An 18705-nucleotide genomic window follows, 5' to 3' on the forward strand; every position below is an offset into this window, starting at 1 on the left:
GTTCATTTTAGCCATTCTGACAGGTATAAGGTAGTATCTCATTGTGGTTTTGATTTGCATTTCCATCATGATGAGTGATGTTGAGCATGTTTACATGTGTCTGTCAGCCATCTGGGTGTCTTCTTTGGAAAAGTGTCTGTTCATGTCTTTTGCCAATTTCTTCACTGCATTATTTGTTTTGAGTTGATAAGATTTTGGATACTAACCCTTTATCCAATATGTCATTTGCAAATACGTTTTCCCATTCCATTGGTTGCCTTTTAGTTTTATTGATTGTTTCCTTTGCTATGCAGAAGGTTTTTGTCTTGATGAGGTCCCATGAGTTCATTTTTGCTTTTGTTCCCCTTGGCTCTTGAGACAGATCTAGTAAGAAGTTGCTGCAGCTGAGATCAAAGAGATTTCTGACTATTCTCTTCTCTAGGATTTTGATGGTTTCCTGTCCTATATTTAGGTCTTTGATCAATTTTGAATTTATTTTTGTGTATGAAGTAAGAAAGCAGTCTTTGACAAAGGAGGAAAGAACATCCAATGGAAAAAAGTCTCTTGAGCAAATGGTAATGGGAAAACTGGACAGTGACATGCAGAAGAATGAAACTGATTAAAAATTTTTATGTATATCAAATCTTTGGATGCCCCTTTACTTTCAGCTTTTTGAAATCACTGTTTTTTGTTCAACTTTCACACAGGCCAGTACATAGTAGAAACTCAGTAAATATCTGCTGAATGTGTGACAAACACCATGTAGCAATTGAAATTTGAGATTAAATATATATCGAGAGAGAGAGAGAGAGAGAGAGAGAGAGAGAGAGATTGTGTCCAGTTGGCTGTTGTTTCTTGCCCACTTTTCTTTTTCTCTTTTCTTCCTCATTATACACATTCTCTTTAATCATTTCACATAGGTAAGGACTGAAGGACTAAAGCATTTTTTTCTTTCTTTTTTTTTTTTTTACAACATGTTGTCATGTACATTTTCAGACATGTCAATTGAAAGAACATGACAGTCACCACAACTTTAAGTGGGTTCTTACTGTTTTACCATTGTTTTATTGTATTTATTTGATCACATATCTACCCATCCATCCCTCTATTAATTCCCAATCCATGTTATTTCTTGACATACTTAAAGCAAATAGAATATAATGGTTCAACTCCTTTTAACTTCTTCAGTATAAATACATTTTATAGAATAAGTGTATTAAATAGAAATTAGATATTGATAAAATAAATTTAAAATAAAAATACTTTTAAGAATTAATTTTTTTAAATTTTTTAATGTTTACTTACTTTTGAGAGAGAAAGAGAGCACGAGCAGGGGAGGGGCACAGAGAGGGGGAAACACAGACTCAATAGCAGGCTCCAGGCTCCAAGCTGTCAGCACAGAGCCTGAGGTGGGACTTGAAGTCACAAACCAGGAGATCATAACCTCAGCTGAAGTCAGACGCTTAACCAACTGAGCCACCCCGGTGCCCCGAGAATTAAACATTTTTAATAGTCTTTTTAAGATAAAATTGTCACACAATGGAAAACACATAATTAAATACTTGTTGATTTTTGGCAAGTGCATATAACTGTGTAACCAAATTCCCATTAAAATATTATTCCAGAGGGACGCCTGGGTGGCTCAGTCAGTTAAGCATCTGACTTCAGCTCAGGTCATGATCTCGCGGTCAGTGGGTTCGAGCCCCATGTACAGCTCTGTGCTGACAGCTCAGAGCCTGGAGGCTACTTTGGATTCTGTCTCCCTCTCTCTCTGCCCCTCCCCAGCTCACACTGTCTTCTCTCTGTCTCTCAAAAATGAATAAACATTAAAAAAAATTTTAATATTATTCCAGAAAGTTCTCTCATGCTCCTTTTCACTCAGTTCCCTCCACCACTATCCCAGAGGAAACTGGTGTTCTGATTTGCTGTCACTAAATATTAGCTTTATTTGTTCCAGACCAGACCTTATTATAAATTGGAACATATATATGCTTTCTATAAGGATTCTTTCACTCAGCATGTTTCAAAATTTATTTATTTTACATTATCAGTATTTTGTTATTTTTTATTGCAGACTATAATTTTATGATGCAAATATTCCACAGTTTGTGTATCCATTCACCTGTAGAAGCACTTCTGGCTGTGTCCAGTGCCAGATCCTTATAACTAAGCTGCTTGAACATTTTTGTGCCTGTTTCTTGGTGAGCATATATTTTAATTTCTCTTGGGTAAATACCCCTTGGCCCACAGGGCATATGTGTGTTTACTTTTATTAAAATAACCTCTAGACCTTATCCAAGGTCATTATACCATTTTATGTTGCCACTAGAAATATATGAGAATTCCAATCGGTCTACATCCTTAGCTGTTTTTATCAGAATCTTTCATTTTAATGGTGGGTAGTCTTACTTTGAGTACTACTGGTATGCATTTGCATTTCCCTCATGATTAATGATATTGAGCACCTTTTCAGGTATTCACTGGCTATTTGTATAATCTTTAATGTTTTTTAAAAGTTCATGTATTTATTTTGAGAAAAAGCACAAGTGTGAGAGGAAAAGTAAGAGAGAGAGAGAGAATCCCAAGCAGTTTCCACACTGCCAGCATGGACCCCGATGTAGAGCTCTACATGGGGCTTAAACCCACGAACCATGAGATCGTGACCTGAGCCAAAGTTGGGTGCTTAAACAACCGAACCACCCAGGTGCTCCTATTTGTATAATCCTTAATAAAGTGCCTGTTAAAATGTTTGTCCACATTTTATGGAGTAATTTGTACTGTTTATTGAATTGTGGGCATTCAAAGCTAGATAAATATTCGAAGGAAAGGACTACATTTTATGGACAGTTTCTCACTGAAACTAGTACAGGAGTGATAAAAATATTTACTACTTTTAATTTGAAATGTACACCCCTAAAAAAATAAACTCAACCTGGAACTTGAAACTTTGAAAGATTCTTCATATAAATATTGTGCCCACAGTTTACTATATTCTGCTATCCAAATAGTAAAGAACTTAATTGGCTTATTTTCTCGTGGTTTGATAGAATTTTTTTTGGGGGGGGGTTGCTTTTGTTGATTACTTTTGCTGAAGAGAGCATAAGGGAGAGACAAGCGGCTTTTGGTGTCTTAGAGTGGACAGAGCCTGGGGTTATAATTGCATTGTGACTATTAAAACCTTGGAAAGGAGAGATTTTTGCAGTTAGGCTCCTCCATCCTTCAGAGGACTGGTGGAGTTGGTAGAAATCACCAGAGAAGCCCGGGAGTTCTTTGTGATAAAGGCATAGCAAAATAAAAAGATTTCGTTTTAAGTGAGAGGTGCTAATGTTGACTGAATGTTTAATGGTAGCAGTCATACGCAGTGTTACGGGTGAGGCACACTTGAGGCAAGAGGTTTGACAATAACAAACGTGTAAGGCACTGATGCTCATTCAGTAGAGTCCACTTCTGAATAGAGGGCAGATCTGCTAGTTGGCTGGCATTCTCTTTTCCCTCTAAGAAGCCTGGATGACCAAGTAGGACAGTGATGTTCAGTGTTGCTGGTGAGCCTGAGCCTGAGGAGGTGCAACGTGAGAACTTGCACTTAACTAGGGCACTGGATCCTAGCTGTGCTATTTACTTGCTTTTTGGTTTGGGGGAAGTCACTGAATCTTTCCAAGTCTCAGTTTCTTGAAGATGAGAATGATGATAGTGCTTATATCTGAACAATGTGTGAAAATTAGTGAGATGATACATGTAAGAAACCTGGGACACAAATTAACACTCTGTACATGGCAGCTACTGTTATTTTTTCTGTTCACAGTAGTAGAAGTAGCAGCAGCAATGCTAGTACTCCAACCTTCAGGCGGATATAAACACCAAGCCTTTCCCAGCAATGTAGCCTTGGTGACAAAACATTTTTATCTTTCTCCTTCATTTGCACTTAGTTAGATAGAGATATACTGGTTCATCTAGATGCCTTTTTTCCTCCTCTAATATCCCAATCAGTTGCCATGGCCACACTTTCTTCCTAGCCCTCCTTGTCTTCCTTCCTTTCAGAAAAAAATCAGCACTTAGAGAGTCAGCACCTGTGGTCATTGACTTGCATCCTCAGCAGGTTCCCATCCCCGAGGATCACAAAACCTGAGGGAAATGAAAAATTGTACCTTATCAGAAAAATGCAGAGGCTCTTGTCATAATACTGCCTTTAGGTTTGCAATTAAACCTGGCTCTAGGGGAGAGGGATGTTTCACAGGAACCAGGGACATTCTCCCTAGACAGGGCCGTGGTTTCCTTATACTTGTTGAAAGCAAAGACAAAGAACTAAGAGCAGGTGCTTTGAGTGACCAAGAGGCAGGGAGAAGCTACTGTTCTCAGAGGCCTCCGCCCTCTTGGGCTTTGAGTTGTGACCTTGTTGAGCCTACTTCTGATGAATGGACCATATATGTATCTTTAAATGCCAAGGCATTAACCCTGTTACCTGCAGGTCTCGCTTGAAGTTTTGCTCAGCATGAGAGGTCCAGCAGCCTGAACACACATGTCAGAGGCCACACAATTCTGTCAGAGTCATATAGCCTTCAGGTGTATGTTCAAGCAGTGGAAGAAGAAGGGAGGTATATGGGCTTCTGCTTCCCACTCTTCCCCATCCTGGGGTCAGGATTGGTCTGTACCAAAAATGTTTGCTTGCTGATTCCTCTTGATTCAAAGAGACTTTTTAGTACAAAGCAAAACTTAAACAAAAAAATCCAACCTGAGTTTATGATGGCTAATAAAAGAAGAGGTTAATTCAACAGGTTTCTTTCAATAAATAAAATGGCTAGTGCTAGTGAAATTGTGTTTTCTTTCTTTGTATCTTTTAAAAATGAAAATTTCTTTCAACATCTAATTATGTTTTATAGGTTCGAGAGCAGTAAATTTGCTGTTTCATTTAGTGACCCAGAATTTGCTATTATAGAACAAGAATGACTAAAAGAAAGAGACATTAATGTCAAATCAAGAAGAAAAGAGTAAATTACATGTTAATTTGGCCTTGAGCTTTCAATAGCTTTGCCCGAAGGATTTTTGAGCTTAAGATAAAATAATAATTCAGTCATTAAACTAGTTTCCCTCTCCACTCTGTTTGCCCTGCATGGTGGTATGAGATCTACCAAAAGTGATAAAGTTGCATTAAAATATTCAATAAAGAATAATCTATCTGGAAACACCATACTCCAGAAAATAATAATATTTCCAAAAATAGTAATTAAGGAAATAATGTCCTTGGAGATAAGATGATCAAAATTTTACTTGATGTCACTGAATATTTTCTAGTCTGTGGCAATAAGAATATCAAGGAGAGCCCTTTTGGTTATGAAAACAGAAATGCACTTTGATGTCAGGGAATGATCTCATTCCGTGAAAACATTGCATTAATGACCTTTCTTCTGAAAGGGGTGCTAGAAGCTTCTGGCTGACATGAGTCGTTTATTCACAGGCACCTGGTGTGCCCAAGATAAGGGGGCTTTTGAAGACAGTAGGAGTGAGACTGTAGCATGGGGAGATAAGAAGTGCCTGTGTCCTGCTTGAAGCTCTGTTGAGCCTCAGGTCCCCCTTCGGGTGGATTATCTTAAATCATAAAGAAATCCAGCAGGTCTCTAGGATGTAAAGGGAAAGGATTGCAACCCCTTTTATTTCTCTTCATCAACTTGTGGTTCTAATCAGTCCTATGATTTTGTTTCACTTTGGTGTTCAGAAAATAATTTATTTTTTAAAAAGCAATATTCATTTATTTTTGAGATTGAGAGAGAGCAAGCCAGGAAGGGGCAAAGAGGGAGGGGGACACAGGGCTTGATAGCACACACCATCAGATCATGACCCAAGCCGAAATCAAGAGTTAGACGCTTAACCGATGAGCCACCCGAGCTCCCCAGAGAATAATTTCTAAATGTACAGTGACATTTTTTTTAAATTTTTTAATGTTTATTTTTGAGAGAGAGACAGAGTGCAAGCAGGGAAGGGGCAGAGAGAGGGAGACACAGAATCTGAAGCAGGCTCCAGGCTCAGAATTGTCAGCACAGAGCCCAATACGGGGCTCGAATTTACAAACTGTGAAATCGTGATCTGAGCCAAAGCCAGACGCATAACCAGCTGCACCCCCCAGGTGTCACTACAGTGACAATTTTGGTTGCCACTGCTCTTTATCTTCAGAATTAAGTAAAAGTGTAACTCATTAGGAATATACCTGAAAAATACACACATAGCACTTAAGCTAGTTTCCATTGGTTCATGTTTTTGGAAAGAGTAGAGCTATATTTTGACTTTTAAAGTTTATTATAGAACACATTTATGCTTTCTGAATCTTTTATAAAAACAAAAATAATCATAATTTTACCAGCAAGTAATAATATCTCTCACTATATCAGTGTATAGTCTTCTACTCTTTTAAGTTTTGTGTGTATATAGCCATTTATTCAATAGACCAAACAGTGGAGTAGGAACATTTCTTTAATTTTTTCTTCTATTACATATCTTGTAGATTATGTTGCTGAATTCTTTAACAAAAACTTGTGTATATTCAAAACTTTTTGGTCACTTCCACTTAAAGCAAATAAACAACAAGTAAGAACAAAATGGACCATTGTCTTTAGTTGAAAATTCCTGTCTCATATCCCATGTAAAGCATTTTCTTGCCTTCATCTTCAACCAAGTTTCAGATGTAGGGCATGAGAAGAGGGTATGCTTTACTCTTCACATTCTTTCTACTCCCTCACCATAGAGTGATAGATGTGTGGTCTGCTCAAATACCCCACCCTCTCATTTCTGCACCTGGGAATTAGCACGGAAGTGTCGTCTACCTCTGGGCCAGAAAGAGGGAGATCAAATGGACTAGCTTCACTTAGTGGATGAACACTTCCTTTTGCCTGTGGAGCCTGCACTCCTGATGACTCTTTCAACTCCAATAATTATTTATTTATTTTTGCTTCCTCTTCCTCATTCTGTCACTTACGTAGACTAAAAGTTGGGGTGGTTGAGGAGGGGAGCTAGTGGAGTGGTTGGAGTGGTACAGCTTACTTAGTTATCTCTTAAAAAACTATAAGGGAGGTTTCTGACACTTCTCATCGGTGTGTCTCTTTGGAAAGTGAAGTACTTGAAGCTACTTTGCCCACAATTTTTTATCCTAGCAGGTAATTTTTGATCCTAGGATTATAGAAAAAGCCCTACTTAACTGTTACTATACTTTTCTGTTTTGCATTTTTTCACACATGCTCTTCTCCAGTCAGAGCAAGGCATCCTTTTCCCTAGAAGTTGTTATGTGTGCGGGGTGGGGGTGGTGTGGAAATGGGGGTGGTGCAACAAAGTGTTACAAGAATTCAGTGATTACCTTTTCAGCTTCTAACCTTCAAAATAGAATTTTACAACAAAACATCAGACTTGAAAGCCAGGCATAATATAGAGGGAATATTCTAATTAATTTTATTAAGAATCAAATTATAAGGACTCAGATTATAGGATGGCTTGCATACTATAATGATACAATCCGCCTTCACCTATGATGGTCAGGGCATGAGAGAATATAGGAAGAGGGGGAAAAATTAGAGAAAATCTAACCATATTTAACGCATGGCTATGGTGTGGAGAATGGAGAAAAAAGCAAAAGAAGGGATACGTACGTGGCTCTCAATTCCCTTTCTCGAAATTTTGATCTAGAGTATCAGAGGAGTTTCAGGTAAGTTGGGGAAAATGTTGACTTTTTATTCCAATTCATTGTTAGAAGAAGATTGTGTGAAATGAAACCAACGGCAATAACCTTGAGGTGACCATAACAAGTAAATTGAATAGTGCCGCTTAGTTAAGTAAGAGAAAGGTGGGACTTAAAATTTCTGAGACATTTTCAGTTCCTATAAGTCAGTATGCAGTCCATACTTTACCACAACCCTCGAACTGAGAGTAGACGTATTGAGGGACAGTGGAGCTGCTTTTCCAAATCAGTTTTCCTTTCTGCATGGCAGCTTCTATGAAGCTCCACTGTACCAAAATATTAGCTCAGCTCATGCTCTTAAATGGGCTTCTATACCTGCAGCTACAATATTTTGGAGGCCCCTGTGAATATGGTATTAAGTTAGGTTTATGGGTTACTTTGGAAGAAATGCATTATGTTTATTTTGTAAAGAAAAGAACATGGTTTTGGAGATACACATTCCCTCCAACAGACCCCCTCAACTCTGGCTATATTACTATGCAAAATAGTAGTCAGGTTTGACATTCTTACAGAATATGAGAATCCTGTTACCTATAACTTCCTTGGTATTTGGAATATTTGAACTTTTTAATTTTGGCAACTACTGGAATTTATTTATTGTTTTATTTGCATTTCCCTTATTGTTAATGAGGTATAGAATATGATAACTATATTGGCCATTTGGTTTCTTCTTCTGTGAATTGTAGCTTCATAGACTTTCTCCATTGATTTGACCTTTTCTTATTGATTTGTAGTTCATTGATATTCTGAGTGAAAATCTTTTGACTATTATATATATTGCCAACTGTTCTTGCAGCCTTTAATATGTCTTTTAATTTTGTTTATGGAGTCTCTTGTCATGAGGAATGTTAAAATTTTGATATTGTCAAATTTATCAACCTATTACTTTCATTGATTATGCTGTTTGTGTCCTGTTTAAGAAGTTCTTTACTGTGTCAAGGTCATAAAAATAGTCTTCTGTAAGTTTCTTCTGAGGGTCTCAAAAGCTTTTTATTCTTTCAGTTTTGTTTTGTTTTGTTTTCATTTAGGTCTCCTAAATATCTCGATCTCATTTCAAAGTATACTTTTAAATAATAATCTAATTTTTTCCATATGGAAATCCAATTTATTTGTGGTATTTACTAAATATCTAACCTTTCTCCATGATACTTAGTTCCATTTCTACTTTATATGCCAGGTTTCTACACATTTTGGGGTCTATTTTGATGTTTGTTATTTTGTTCTAAATGTACATTTTTTCATAGTTTCATTATGAGTTATTCTACAACCTATGTATTATTTAATAGTGTGATTTTAGTCACACACATATTTTTAAATAGCTCTCTTATTGGCCATTTCTAATTTAATTGTCATGTAATAATAGGATACGGTCTGTAGAATGGCTATTTTAGGAAATTTGTTGAGACCTCCTTTATGGACTAATTTTTTGAAAAAAATTATTATTTGCACTTGGAAATTAGGTGAATGTGGAGTTCAAAACATACCTAATAGATACAGCATGGTAATGTGTGGTATTCAAATCTTCTATAGCCATACTAGCTTTACAAATACTCAATCTCAGTTTCTAAAAGATAATTTAAAGTGTTCTACTTGGATGATGGGTTGAATTATTCCTTGTCATTCTGTCAGTTTTTGCCTTATATGTTTTGTATAGTAATGTTAGTTATGTAGAAGTCATAATTTTCGTATTTTCTATATGTATTATTATTATACATTGTGTGCTTATCTTCAGTGAATTCATTTTTGCTGCTATTTTGTTTACCTTTGCAAGTTACCTGATGTGAAGTCACTTCTAGAATGTGGTTTCCCATTTCTGTCAATCTGGCCCCATGGGTTCCATCATTTGTGATCAGTTTTCATATTATCTTGTTGGGGTTTTGTCTTGGTTAATTACTTTAGTGTAGAATTATTTTTTCTTGTGGTTGACTCTCTTTTTCATCTATGGCCCTGTGTGAATTGTAAGCTTCTTAGTATATTCTCAGAGTCAGTCATTTGGTGGAATTTTTCAGGTCCTATATCAAGTTCTTCTTGGAAGCCTTTTGTGTCTCTCACTATTACACCTGCTGGAGCTGCTCCTGCACCAGGAGAGGTTTGGGCTGTTAGCTTGTATTCTCCTTTTCCACAGCTCTTCAACATCAGGATTTATATTTGCCTGTAATGGCTTGTAAACCATTTATCTGCAACCCCTGATTACCTCCATTCTATGTGTCCTGTTATTTCTAGCACCTGAGTTTTGAAGCTCTTTTCAGTTTTATGTTTACTTATGTATTTTCAGTTGAAAATTTCAATTTTTAAATACATTTTTAAATGTATTTTTACTATATTTCTCCTTAAATTTCTACATGACTGTGTTTGTGTGTATGAGTGTGTAGACGGTAGGAGACGATAATTCCAGTAAGTTAATTCTGCTAAATTAACCACATATATACAAATATATGAGGATTTTTTTTGTTTTTAGTATAAGATTAGGGATAATGTCTTAAATACATGAGATTACATATTTTTTTCTCATTTAAGTATTAATTATTCTTCTGGTCATAGACATAATCTAAAATAAATTTTATCTAAAATAAAATAGTGGCATAGTAGTAAATAGAAGAGGTAAAAATGTTTATATTTATAATTTCCCCATTGATAGTTTTACTTTATTAATTGCTACTATATATTGGGGTGCCTGGGTGGCTCAGTTGGTTAAGTGTCCGACCTCAGCTCAGGTCATGATCTCGTGGTTCATGGGTTCGGGCCCCGCATTGGACTCTGTGCTGACAGCTCAGAGCCTGGAGCCTGCTTCAGATTCTGTGTCCCCCTCTATCTCTCTGCCCCTTCTCCACTCATGCTCTGTCTCTCTCTCTCTCAAAAATAAACATTAAAAAAATACCTAAAATAAAATTGCTACTATATGCAGTGCTACAATAAAAATACCTTCTACTTATTATTACATATTTGCATTTTTAACATATACAGTAGATAGCTAAAAATAAAATTTCTTATTTGTAATGTATGTATTTTATTTTACTTCATTTTAATAGATATGTAGATTTATTCTGGTTTTTTTTTCTATATAATTTACAATCCCAATCAACAACATTGATATTGTCAGTTTCTCTACATCCTTTCAGCATTATTGGGTATTACGGCAGCTTTTTTAAAAAACTGAAGTATATGACATAAAATATCACATTATTTTCAGATGTATAACATAGTGACTAAATAATTGTATGCATTGTAAAATGTTCACCATATTAAGTGTAGTTACCATCTGTCACCGTACAAAGTTATTATAATATTATTGACTATAATTCTTGTGCTGTACTTTTCATCCCTGTGACTTAGTTATTTTATAACTGGAAGTTTGTACCTCTTAATACCTTTCATTTATTTTGTGCCTTCTCCCTCACCACCTCCACTCGAGCAACCATAAATTTGTTCTTTGTAATTATGAGCCTGATTCTGTTTTTGCTTATTTGTTCATTTGTTTTGTTTTTTACATTCTACATGTAGGTAAAATTATAGGTCTTTTTCTGTCTGACTTATTCCACTTAGCATAATACCTTCCAGGTCCACTTGTGCTGTCATAAATGGCAACATTTCATTCTCTCTCATGGCTGACTGATATTCCATTGTGTATGTGTGTGCATCCACATATTCTTTACTCATCTTTTGATGGACATGTAGTTTCCTTCCATATCTTGGTTATTGTAAATAATGCTGAAATGAACATTGGGGTGCATATATCTGTTGAAATAAGTGATTTTATATTCGTTGGTATTTACCAAGAAGTGGTATATATATTCTTTGCTACTTACCAAGAAGTGGTATATATATTCCTTGGTATTTACCAAGGAGTGGAATCAGTGGAATTTATGGTATTTCTATTTTAAAATTTTTGAGGAAAGGTCATATTGTTTTCACAGTGGCTGTGCTAATTTACATTCCCATAATCAGTACACAAAGATTCCCTTTTCTTCACATCCTTGCCAACACTTGTTATTTCTTGTTTTGTTGATACTAGCCAATCTGACAGATACATGGTGATATCTTATTGTAGTTGTGATTTACATCTCCATGATGAGTGATATTAAGCATCTTTTCATGTGCCTGCTAACCATCTCTATGTCTTCCTTAGAAATATGTCTTTTCAGGTATTCTGCCCATTTTTTAATGAGACTGATTTTTTTTTTGCTATTGATTGTATGAGTTCTTGATATATTTTGGAAACTAATGCCTTATCAAATGTATCATTTGCAAATATTCTATCCCACTCAGTAGGTTGCCTTTTCATTTTATTAGTGGTTTCTTTGTGAAAAATGTTTTAGTTTCACAAAGTACCAATTGTTTATGCTGTTGTTTGCCTTGCTTGAGGTGACATATCAAGAAAATTATTTCTGAAGCTGATTTTGGCTACTTATGATGTTTTGTGTTTCCATATTTTACGATTATTTTTCTAGTTCCTTGAAAATTTCTAGTGATATTTTAAGAGGAATGGATTGCATTAAATCTGTAAATTTGACTAGGATGGATATTTTTACAACATTAATTTTTCCAATCCATAAGCATAGTATATCCTTTCATTTATTTGTGTTGTCTTCAATTTCTTTCATCAATGTCTTATAGTTTTCACAATACGATTTTTTACCTCTTTGGTTAAACTTATTCTTGCCTTTTTATTCTTTTTGTTTTTTAACGTTTATTTAGTTTTGAGACAGGGAGAGACAGAGCATGAACGGGGGAGGGTCAGAGAGAGAGGGAGACACAGAATCTGAAACAGGCTCCAGGCTCTGAGCAGTCAGCACAGAGCCCGACGCAGGGCTTGAACTCACGGACCGCGAGATCATGACCTGAGCCCAAGTTGGACGCTTAACCAACTGAGCCACCCGAGCACCCCATTTATTCTTTTTGATGCAAGTGTAGGTGGCTTTCTTTATTTGTCTTTCTGCTAATTAATTATTTTGTGTAGAAATGCAACAGATTTCTTTGTAATTTTATATCTTGAAATTTTGCTGAGTTAATTTATTCTAATTTATTACTTTAATGTTATTATATTTTATTTTTCTAATTCATTTATTAGTTCTAAGAGCATTTTTGCTAAGTTTTTAGGGGTTTCTATATATAGTATCGTATCATCTCAAATAGTGAAAGTTTTACTTCTTCCTTACCAATATGGATGCCTTTTATTTATTTTTCTTGTCTGATTGCTATGGCTATGACTTCCAGTACTATATTCAATACAACTGGCAAGATGGACATCCTTAGCTTGTCCCTGATCTTAGAGGAAAAGCTTTCTCCTTTTCACCATTGAGTATCACATTAGCTGTGGGTTTGTCATATATCATCTTTATTATGTTCCTTCTAAACTCGCTTTGTTGAAAATTTTTATCATGAATAGATGTTGAACTTTGTCAAATGATTTTTCTTCCTCTTTGAGATGACCATATTTTTTTTAATCTCTTTTTTTGTGAGTGTGACGTATCACTTTGATTGATTTGTGGATATTGCACCCCTGGAATAAATCCCACTTGATAGTGGTGAATGATTCTTTTAATTTATTGTCAAATTTGGTTTGCTGATATTCTTATGATGTCTTTTGTGTCTTTATTTATCAAGGATATTGATCTGTAATTTTGCTGTTGTTGTGCCTTTGGTTTTGGTATCAGAATAATGCTGGCCCCATAGAATAAATTTGAAGCATTCCTTCTATTTTTTGGAATAATTTGAGAAGAGTAGGCATTAACTTATCTTTAAGTATCTGATAGAATTTACCTATGAAGTCTTCTGGTCCTGGACTTTTGTTTGTTTGGAGTTTTTAAATTATCATTTCAATTTTAGTAGTAGCAATCAGTGTGTTGAGATTTTCTGTTTTCCTGATTCCGTCTTGGAAGATTATATGTTTCTAAGACCCATGTCTTCCAGGTTGTCCAATTTTTTGGTGCAAATTTTTTTGTGCTGTTCTGATAATCCTTTTATTTCTGTGGTATAACTTGTATCTTCTCTTTCATTTCTGATTTTTGGGTTCTGATTTTTTCTGGATTGTTGTTCTTACAGTTCTTAATTTTTATCAATCTTAAAGGTAGAATATGGTTTCAATTAGCATTTCCCTGGATACCTGTGGAATCAGGTAACTATTTCATAAAAATCATTTGTATTTCTTTCTCTTACTTTTTAAATCTTTTTTTAAATTTCTTTTTTAAATTTACATCCAAGTTAGTTAGCATATAGTGCAACAATTTCAGGAGTAGATTCCTTGATGCCCCTTACCCATTTAGCCATCCGCCCTCCCACAACCCCTCTAGTAATCTTCTGTTTGTTCTCCATATTTAAGAGTCTCTTATGTTTGTCCCCTCCCTGTTTTTATATTATTTTTTCTTCCTTTCCCTTGTGTTCATCTGTTTTGTATCTTAAAGTCCTCATATCAGTGAAGTCATATGATATTTGTCTTTCTCTAATTTCATTTAGCATAATACCCTCTAGTTCCATCATTTGGATTTCTTTTCTTCTGATTTGTCTGTATTCTTGCCCCTTGATAATTTTCTTTTAATACATTAGTCACTGTAGATGACATTGAAGATGTTCATATAGTCAAATATATATTTTTATTTGATTAAATCTGGGTTTTGTATGTAAGATGTTGTTTCTAATACTATGTATTCAAAGACAGATACCATATGTTTTCACTCTTATGTGAATCCTGAGAAACTTAACAGAAGACCATGGGGGAGGGGAAGGAAAAAAAAAGGGAGGGAGCCAAACCATAAGAGACTCTTAAAAACTGAGAACAAAGGGGCGCCTGGGTGGCGCAGTCGGTTAAGCATCCGACTTCAGCCAGGTCACGATCTCGCGGTCCGTGAGTTCGAGCCCTGCGTCAGGCTCTGGGCTGATGGCTCGTAGCTTGGAGCCTGTTTCCGATTCTGTGTCTCCCTCTCTCTCTGCCCCTCCCCCGTTCATGCTCTGTCTCTCTCTGTCCCAAAAATAAAATAAACGTTGAAAAAAAAATTTAAAAACTGAGAACAAACTGAGGGTTGATGGGGAGTAGGAGGGGGTGGTGAGTGATGGGTATTGAGGAGGGCACCTGTGGGGATGAGCACTGGGTGTTGTATGAAAACCAATTTGACAATAAATTTCATCTTAAAAAATACTATTTATTCAGATATAAAACTTTTGTAATTTGATTCTTTTGAATCTAACTTTTTAACTTAATATATATAAGTTGTTAAGAGTCTTTTTTGGTCACACAGCTAATTGTGTTGGCATATTTTTTTTTTTTTTAAATGGGAAAGTTGACACTGACTAACAATACTTGGTGCTATCAAAGTAAATCATTTATTTTATCTGAATAAAGTTAATCTTGTATCCTTTTTATCCCTCCCTCCTCCATATTTTTTTCTTATCATAGAAGTCTGGAGTTACATCATATTGTTTTCCAATTTAGGCTCTGGCCTAAATCTCCAAGTCAATAAGAGTCCTCTAAATTAAATTCTCCACCTTACTAAGAGTAGTGGTTCTTAAACTAGCCTACATCAGAATTATCCAAATGCTTATTAAAACACAAATTGCTGGACTACATACCTGTAGTTAGCAATTTACCAGATTTAGCATAGGGTCAGATAATTTCCATGTCCAATAAATTCTCAAATGATGGTGAGGCTGCTTTCCTAGAGACCACACTTTGAGAACTATTAGCTTCGGAAAATGGCCTTTAACTTCACAGTCACCCAGAGAGCTGTTAAAGATTTGGGAGTTTAAGTCCTACCTCAGATCAATTAAATTAGCTTCCAATTTAGATAATGTTTCCTTGGCTCTATCCTGAGGACAAAGTCCACAGTCAGCTCTTTTTAAATGTGGGTGTGGGGAGTGGCCTCCTTATCTCACCTTTTTGGAAGATAGTTTTGTAATGAGTTATTCTGGACATCGTTGCATTTTTTACCCTTGTTCTTTATAGCTATCACTTCTTTTTTTTTTTTTGATATAATTTATTGTCAAGTTGGCTAACATACACTGTGTAAAGGGTGCTCTTGGTTTTGGGGGTAGATTCCCGTGGTTCACTGCTTACATACAACTCCCAGTGCTCAAGTGCTCATCCCAACAAGTGCTCTCGTCAATGCCCATCATCCATTTTCCCCTCTCTACCACCCCTCATCCACCCTCAGTTTGTTCTCTGTATTTAAGAGTATTTTATGGTTTGCCTCCCTCCCTCTCTGTTTGTAACTATTTGTCTCCCCTTCCCTTCCCCCATGGTCATCAGTTAAGTTTCTCAAGATCCACATATGAGTGAAAACATATCTGTCCTTCTCTGACTGACTTATTTCCCTCAGCATAATACCTTCCAGTTCCATCCATATTACTGCAAATGGCATGATTTCATTCTTTCTCATTGCCAAGTAGTATCCCATTGTATATATAAACCACATCTTCTTTATCCATTCATCAGTTGATGGAGATTTGGGTTCTTTCCATAATTTGGCTATTGTTTAAAGCATTGCTATAAACATTGGGGTACATGTGCCCCTATGCATCAGCACTCGTGTATCCCTTAGATAAATTCCTAGTAGTGCTATGGCTGGGTTGTAGGGTAGTTCTATTTTTAATTTTTTGAGGAACCTCCAAACTGTTTTCCAGAGCATCTGCACCAGTTTGCATTCCCACCAACAGTGCATGCTAATGGATTAGAAGAATAATTATTGTTAAAATGTCAATACTGCCAACGCAATCTACACATTCAATGCAATCCGAATAAAAATTGCACCAGCATTTTGCTCAAAACTAGAATAAACAATCCTAAAATTTGTTTGGAGCCACAAAAGACCCCAAATAGCCAAAGTAATAAAACCAAAGCAGGAGGCATCACAATCCCAGACTTTAGCCTCTATTACAAATCTGTAATCATCAAGACAGTATGGTATTGGCACAAAAACAGACACATAGATCAATGCAATAGAATAGAGAACTCAGAGTTGGACCCACAAATGTATAGCCAACTGATCTTTGACAAAGCAGGAAAGAGTATCCAATGGATAAAAGACGGTCTCTTTAGCAAATTGTGCTGGGAGAGCTGGATAGCAACATGTAGAAGAATGAAATTAGACCACTTTCTTATACCATACACAAAAATACAGTTATTACTTCTAAATGCAGAGTTTCACATTTCTAAATTTCTAAATTGCAGAGTTTCACATTTTTGATACTCTTCTATACCTGTTTTAGAATGTGGAGTGCTTTGCTTGGTTTAAGAACTCATGAGTCCATCTGCTATTTTTAAAAAATGTCTCTTTAGTATTTATGTTGAGACTTGGGTAAGGAATAATAAAAACACATAATTATAGTTGCATGAGTAGGTATGTTATTGGTAGCTCTTTACGGATAAGTAAATTGAGTCTCCAAGGAAGCAAGTAAAATATTCAAGATCTTACAGTGAGTATGATTATGAGTCCCAGTTGGTTACACAGACAGTGTGGCTCCAGGTGGGTACATTGAATTGTCATAGTAAACCTAGATTTATTCTTAGGGTGTGCTGGTTCATAACTTCCTTGGGAGCTTCCAGGTGTAATCTGAAACTGGACGCCAAACTTAGAGGGCAAGGAGAGACCAAAGTAAGAGGCAGTCTACTCTTGGTTGGTAGGTGGTGGTTTTAACAAACAAATGGAACTTACACATGAGGGATGTCTTAGGTGGCAGCAACATGAGTGGGTCCCTGTACCCACCTGCCAAATCTTAAAGATTTATGTAGAGGCTTTAATGAATTTAGTTAATAAACTCTTCAGGTGTTCTCAATACCACATCACTATCTCAAGGTTATGTCCTGGTAGCAATCTCTGGGAGGGGGAAGATCAAGCAGAAACCACCTTCCAAGGACAGGGAAGCAGATGAGGAACCTCCAAGTACCCAGTTCAGCTCACAGGTTATCCAGGTCACGATTTTTAAAGTCTTCATAAAAACCTTCCCCAATAAGATAAACTGTCAGAATGATCTATTTCTCACTCATGTGAATCTACTTACTGGGTAGCAGCAAAATAAACAGGAGAACCACCTCCTTGATTCTAACCAGGGAGGTCCTTCTTGGTGGGTTCACTGAATGGGGCCAAGAAAGAGACAAGTGTTCTTAAAATGTATAACAATAGATTTAAGATAGAATCCACTTATATCTTCCAGAAATTTCTCAGCATTTCTGTTCCACTGATAATACCTTCTTTAGATTCCTAGCATAATTACAGAGTTACATTTCTTCTTAGGTCTTTTCCATTGCTGTGTGGTATATTGAGATAGAATAAGGCTAAAACTGTGTTGAGTTCATCAACCTGAAAGGTTGAATTTGAATTTCTGGTATTCTACAACAAATAGCTCTGTGACCTTGAAATAACTTTATCTTATTTGGCTTGACTTTTTTATTCTGAAACGTAACAATTTGAAATAGGTAATTTAAAAAATTATTTATAATTCTAACATTATAAAATGCAATGATATATCTCCAAGGATGACAAGTTAAATCTTTTATCAACAATGAACTGTTCCCATAACATTAGTCTCAGGTTACTTACGTGTCTCATTATACTGATTTGTTGTGATCATGCAATAATTTCTCAGTACCCAAAAGAACAATCTGTTTACCTGTTTTTTATAAAAACATTAGAGAAAGTAGAAATCACTCCCAAACCCAAACCAAAATGGGATGGCGGGGAAGGAAAGAGAGAGAGAGGGAGGGTTGGTGAGAGAGAGAAAGAGAATGAATGAGAATATGAATCTCTGATCTTGAGGTCCTGTTAAACAAATGAGAAAAGAAAGAATTCCAGCTGACTGTATTTCAATTCTATTGGAATTTATTAATGCATATATAAAGTGTTTTGTGGTGCATAGTTAGAATTGCTATATCTATGTCATACATTACCAGGGTGACTGCTATTACCAGAATACATTACATTATAAACCTCTCTCCTGTTTCCAGGGAGATGAACTGACAGTGGCATACAGATGTCTCCAATGGCAGGCAATGTTTCTTTTTGTTTAAAATACTTTGTGAA

The 18705-nt window shown here is 35.9% G+C and overlaps 1 long non-coding RNA gene across 2 annotated transcripts in view; it reads left to right on the forward strand.

Moving 5' to 3' along the window:
* The window catches only part of LOC125160314 (uncharacterized), a 180917-nt gene that overhangs the window by 30014 nt on the left and 132198 nt on the right, over window positions 1-18705 (forward strand). For both annotated transcript variants that reach the window (XR_007150208.1, XR_007150207.1), the window contains one exon: window positions 2054-2180. This is a non-coding gene — a long non-coding RNA (uncharacterized LOC125160314). The remainder of the gene's footprint in view (window positions 1-2053; window positions 2181-18705) is intronic.

Source organism: Prionailurus viverrinus, chromosome A2 (assembly GCF_022837055.1).
Source record: "Prionailurus viverrinus isolate Anna chromosome A2, UM_Priviv_1.0, whole genome shotgun sequence".
NCBI classification, from domain to species: domain Eukaryota; kingdom Metazoa; phylum Chordata; class Mammalia; order Carnivora; family Felidae; genus Prionailurus; species Prionailurus viverrinus.